The following is a 6,000-nucleotide window of genomic DNA, read 5'->3' as shown; positions in this document are numbered from 1 at the left end:
AACCTGGGCCCTCTTTGCAGTTCCCTGAACGCAGGTGCATTTGTTTGTCTCAGGGCCCTTGGATCTGCTGCTTCTGCCTGAGGCGGCTCAGGCCCCAGCCCCAGCTCTGTCTCCTTTATCTGAGAACTATGCTCACAAACTCATCTCAGCCATAACCTCCGCTCAGAAACCTTTTTTTTTTTTTTTTTTTTTTGCCTGATCTATCAATTACTGAGAAAGGTGCATGAAAATCTATTTCAGTGTTGGGTTTGCCAGTTTCTCCTTAAAACTTAGTCAATTTTTGCATTGCACAATTTGATGCGATCTTAGGCGAATTCAGGCTTTTAGTTTTTATATTTTTATTTAATTGAAACTTTTATCAGTATGTTATTATGATCCTCTATTTTTAATTATACCCTGATTATCACCCCTCAAGTTATATATGAGCATTTTGAAATTATATGTAATGAGTAATTTGAAAAATTTTAGGGATTCCATATGGATAAACCATAATTTAATTAACGTGTCCTCTATTCTTGGACATTTACTGTTTCTAGTTTTTCACTTTTATAAGTCACACTATAATGAGCATCTTTGTAGACAATTATTTATTATTGTTTTCTCTGGGTGGAGTCCTAGGAGTGGAATGATAAGATCAGGGTGGATGAACATTTTAACAATTGGTCATAACAGCGCCTTCATGGCTATTGATTACATTAGAATTTCCAGTGTGAAGTCAACCAACTGACTCTTGTTGAGCTATCTGTTCCTAAAATTTTTTGAGTTGGCCTTTTTTTTTTTTTTTTTGTCAACAGGCATCACCATATTTGTGCACCTGGTGGACAATCTGTGTAACTGAGAACTTCCATTCTCCCTGTTAAATTTCACCTGTTATATCTGGCCCATCCCTCCCAGCCTGCCCAAATCTCTCAGCCTCTGATTTAGCAGTGGCAGCCACCGCTATGGGGGCACAGCTTCCCTGGAGCCAGGATGGAAATGATGAGAACAGAACCCCACAAGGGTACACCCCATGGAGCGATCACGTTCTTTTCCAATAAGACTAATAGTTACAGTATATTAAACATTTACTATGCTCTAGGCGCTACACATACTGGTAGGTTAACTCATTGGATCACAAATCCCCAAAGTAGGTATGATGGTTTCCATTTAACATGTGGGAATTGGGATTCTGAGAAAGGAACTCATCTAACTGGTCACCCTGCACGGAGTGAGCAGAGCCAAGATCCCAAGCCTGGACTTGGGTTCTGGCCAGCAACCCAAACGGCCAGGCCTGCTCTAGAGGAACCTACCACCAGGTGGCAGTAGAGCCAATGGGTCCAGAAAGAACCTCTTGATTGAGATCTGAAATTAGTGGCAAAACTGCATTTCCCTCACCTATATAAGTAACACTGACTTTTATTGACATGCCTAAAACGAGATTTTTCAATAAAATACACATTAACCCAACAAGCACATTCCTTGGGGCAAAAAGATAATAAAGTAAACACACCTTTGAACTTGGACCTTTCTAGCCTAGATTTCATCAATGTAATTCCTCAAGGGAAAAATCACTGTTTCTAACTCACCCTCACTCCAATGATTCTCCCTGATTTTCTGCCCGCTCTGCTGCCTCTGCCCACTACACTAGTACACCCCTAGCAGGAATCAAGGCTGTAGGGCGATCCTCAACTTGGAGATCCTACCAGAATCTGGGGCAAGGGATTGACATGGATGGTCCATGAAAGCCCTCCCGCTACCCTCCCTTTCATCTGTCCAGCTTGTGAGAAAGGATGTGCCTCTTTCTTTCTAAGAGTCACCAACCCCTTTCCTTTCTTCAGTCTCCCAGTTACATTTGAGACTTTTCTGCTTCTTATATATATTAAAAAAAAGGTTTTATCCTTTCTTTATAGAGTTCCTGAACAAGCACAGACTTTTGCTTGCTGGTTTCCCCTCTTGGTTGGCATCTCTTTTTCCCCCAAATCATTTGAACAAACACAAGTTTGTATTGTCTAACCGTGTTACATTTCAACAGAAATAGAACATAAGGATTTTTTATGAACATTTGTCACACATCAGCTCTGCCTGATGGTCCAGTGTTGAACTCCAAGCCACTCTCAGCAGTGCCCCTGGCTGCCAGCTGACTGCCTCCCAGTCCCCAGGCCGCAGTCCTCGGCTCTCTGTGCCTCTGTGCGCTGCAGGCGGAGGTGAGTTCCTGACCAGAGTTAAGGACACCATAGGGCTGGACCTGGAGAGCAGCCAGCAGTGGGGTTCGAGGCTGCAGATCTGGGGTTTTGAAGTTGAGTTTCAGGCCTGGTTTGACTCCTGGCTCCAACTCTTACAAGTTCTGTGATTTTGGGTGAGCTACTTAAGTTTCCTCAGCGCAAAGTGGGGTAAGTATAGTGCCTGCTGTGCAGAGATGTTGAATTAGGCACAATAATGCGTGTCCAGTGCTTAGCACAGTGACCAGCTCACTGTCCTAAGTGCTCAGTCATGTTGGCTGCTGTTCAATGAAGGAAGGTGTCAGGGGCAGCTCACGGAATCCTGCCCATTCCTGTTGACGAGCCCATAGAGGTCATCATGGTCTATGTTATGGTCTGAATGTTTGTGACTCCAAAACTCATAGGTTGAAATCCTAATGCTATGAGGTAATATTAGGAGGTGGGTCTTTGGTACTGAGGGTGGAGCCCTCATACATGGAATTAGGGGTCTTATGAAAGAGACCCCTCACCCGTTCCACCATGTGAGGACACAGGAAGTTGGACGGCTGCAACCTGGAAGAGGGCCCTCACCAGACCCAACCACGCTGGCACCCTGACCTTGGGCTCTCAGCCTCCAGAACGATGAGAAATAAATCTCTGTTCTTTATAAACCACCCAGTCTGTAGTATTTTGTTACAGCAGCTCAAAAGAAGTAAGACGGTCTAGTTCTCTCAAATAACGGGATGTCTTGCTTTATCAGCTTGAATGAAAATAAGGAACTACTTCTTAAGGTCCAAATAAGTGATTCCAAACTCTTAACATGGAGTAACATATTTACTAAGTAACATACTTACTTACTTAGTAACATGCTTACTAAGAAGGTCCTCCCCTTTTTTGTCAAGTCTACCCCAATAAAGCTTAAAAAAGAATACATTTTTTAAAATTAAAGAACAAGTGTCCTCCCAATAGTGAATCTAGAAACCCTGTGTTTTCCCCGTCATGGTCACTGCTCCTCTGAGAACTTACAAATAGGCCAGAAGGGCCGTTCTTCATGCTCCGGAGAGAGGAGGTGGCCTGGCAGGAAGCTCCTGGCCACTGCCTCGGCCACAGGTATTTCTCGGGCCTCAGGACTGTCATGAAGGCTCCTCTCTCTGCAGGGCTGTGGGCAGCCTGGGGCCAGGCTGGGCTCCCCTGGTGACGGTGTTTTAGAGACTGAGCTCTGGGAACTTGCCTGCACACAGGCTCTGGTCTGGAGAAGGACCTCTAAGGGCTCTGGGCAGCATCCCCAGTGCGGGGTGTGCAGGAGGCAGCCAGTGAATAATTCTCTCCCATAACTGATGTGTCTATCTCTTGCCCCCTCTCCCTTCCTCTCTGAAGTCAATAAAATATACACTGAGTGGCCAGATTATGATCTCTGAATGCATAATAATCTGGCCACTCAGTGTATATCCTATATAATAAAAGGCTAATATGCAAATTGTCCCCTCGACCAGGAGTTTGACCAGCAGGCAGGCCGGCCAACCACCCATGTCCCCTCCCCCTGGCCAGGCTGGCAGGACCCCACCCATGCACAAGTTTATGCACTGGGCCTCTAATATATATATATATATATATATATATATATATATATATATATATATGCTGAGTGGCCAGATTATTATGCGTTCAGAGATCATAATAATCTGGCCACTCAGTGTATATTTAAAAAAATAAAATAAAATGGCAGCCCTGAGACATGGTGAACCCCCGGTCCACCCAGCCAGGATCAACTCTCTGCCGTCTCCAAACTCCGAGTCCAGTCTCCCAAACCTCAGAGGAAGTTCTTCCTCTTCTGGTCCTCTCCCCAGCAGGGTCTCCCCTTTCCTTAGGGGGAAACCACCAGCCTGGTGTCCAGTATTTGATGAGAAAACCGAAGCCTGGGAGAGGACCGGTGACTGCCCAGTACTCACAGCTGGTCAGTGGCTCAGCCCACAAGTCCTGACAGCAACTTAGCTTTTCCCCCCAAACCATAATCGGCCTGTGTGGGAGCAGTGACACTGGGAGGAAGAGACAGGGGTCAGGGGTCAGGAGCAGGTCAGTGAAGCCTGAGTACCTGGGAGAGCCAAGGCAGCTGAGTGTGCAACTGGTGGGAGCAGAAGTGATGCGGGCGGAGGCCCACTGGATGCTGGTTTTCATTTTTAGTAGGAACTTCCCCCCAGAGCTGTGCAATTAGGTGCTTAATGAGTCAGAAACACTTTTTTGAGGACGGGAAGGAAATACCCAGGGCTGGTTTATGGGTCTGTAGGGCTGTTTCCAAACCAAAACCAAAACCGTACAGTCTGGGGACTGTGAATTCCATCCCTTTGCATGCGCGCTGCCATTAATTTGTAAACTGAATTTGGAGTCCTAACAAGACGCTCATAAAATTAAATGAACTAATTAGTGCAAATGTCTGCAACTGCTCTCAGGACAATTACTCAATGAGGCAGCGGTGGGAACCTAGGAACTTCAAAACCAGCTGCTGCTTCTCGCGGTCAGCGGCATACATGCGCAGAAGCGCGGGCGCGTGGATGGGTCCCGAAGGAGTGGTCCCAAACCAAAGGCCCATCGCCCTGACCGGGTAAGGCCTGACCTCTCCGGGCTGGAAACCCGTACACCCTTTCCCCGGGGCAGTCACGTGCTTGGGTGCTGGGGGGCGGTGGGGGAATTGAGTCCACTTTGGAGCACCCCGTGGCCAGGTGTGAGGCATCCCAGCTGCTTGCAGACCCTTAGAGAAGAAATCCAGACAAGGAAGCGTGGTGTGGGTCTCGGCGTGAAGCCTGGACGGGCACCTTCCAGGTGATTCTGATTCAAGCGTGAGAAGCTCTGCCCTAAGGCGCCCTCGGACGGCCGGAGCTTCATGGCTGGGAGTGTGCGCTTGGCAGTGGGTGCCACCAGGTGAGGCCAGAGGCACCTCAGGCATAGATTGTAAGAGGGCTCTGGGTCCCTGGTCTCCAAAGCAGACCGGCCCCTGGGAGTGAGGCGCACCCTGGCTCTAGCCTCGCCCTCGTACCAGCCTTGTCTTCCCACTGGGTAGGTATGTGACCTGACTTTTGACCCTAAAGAACTGAGTTCTGGTTCTGTTGGTCAGAGGTGGGGCCTGGGAGTGTGCATTTTCTGAGTTCCCCAGTTATTCTGACAGCCAAACTTTGGGGTTACTGGCTTAACCACGCTGACCTTCAGCTTTCTAACCTATAACACAGGGTAATGGTACCTGCCCCAGGGCTTTGTTGTGGGGATTAGACCAGATAACGCAGGTTAAGCAGGTGGCATCCAACTGCACAGAGTAAGCACCAGCGATGGTTGTGAGGGGGAGTGCCCTGTGGGGGCTGTGGAAAGGCCTCCGTTCCTCCCCACAATTTTGTGATCAGCCTTTCTCTTGACTGAATTGCACTCTGTCGGGGAGGGCACCTGGGCGAGCCCCGCCCTTACCTGGCGTCCGGTTTCCGATTCTGGGATTCTGGCCGTGGGACTTGGATGGTACGGACACCCTCGCCCTCTGAAGAGGCGTTTCGGGTCGCCCCACACGGTGACCTTCTGCAGAGGCCTGGGCTGCAGCAGCAGGCTGTCCACTGAGCCCAGGAGGAGAGTCAGTGCTGCCGCTGACACGGAACATGCATCAGAACGAGGGGAAGGGAGCGGACGTTTGTGGAATACCAGCCCAGGGCAGATGCGCGGCGCCCTTGGTCTCACTGAATTCTCCTGACAGCCTGTGAGGTGGGTGTTATTTCCACATCTCGCGGGTGGAGAGGTTCTCCTGCCCTGAAGCCCACGCATTGCCTCACACAGTGGAGTTCGTCTGTGC

The sequence above is a fragment of the Plecotus auritus genome, assembly GCF_963455305.1.
Source record: "Plecotus auritus genome assembly, chromosome: 2".
Classification (NCBI taxonomy): Eukaryota; Metazoa; Chordata; class Mammalia; order Chiroptera; family Vespertilionidae; genus Plecotus; species Plecotus auritus.
The sequence above is the reverse complement of the archived record's forward strand: the minus strand, read 5'-3'. Positions refer to the sequence as shown.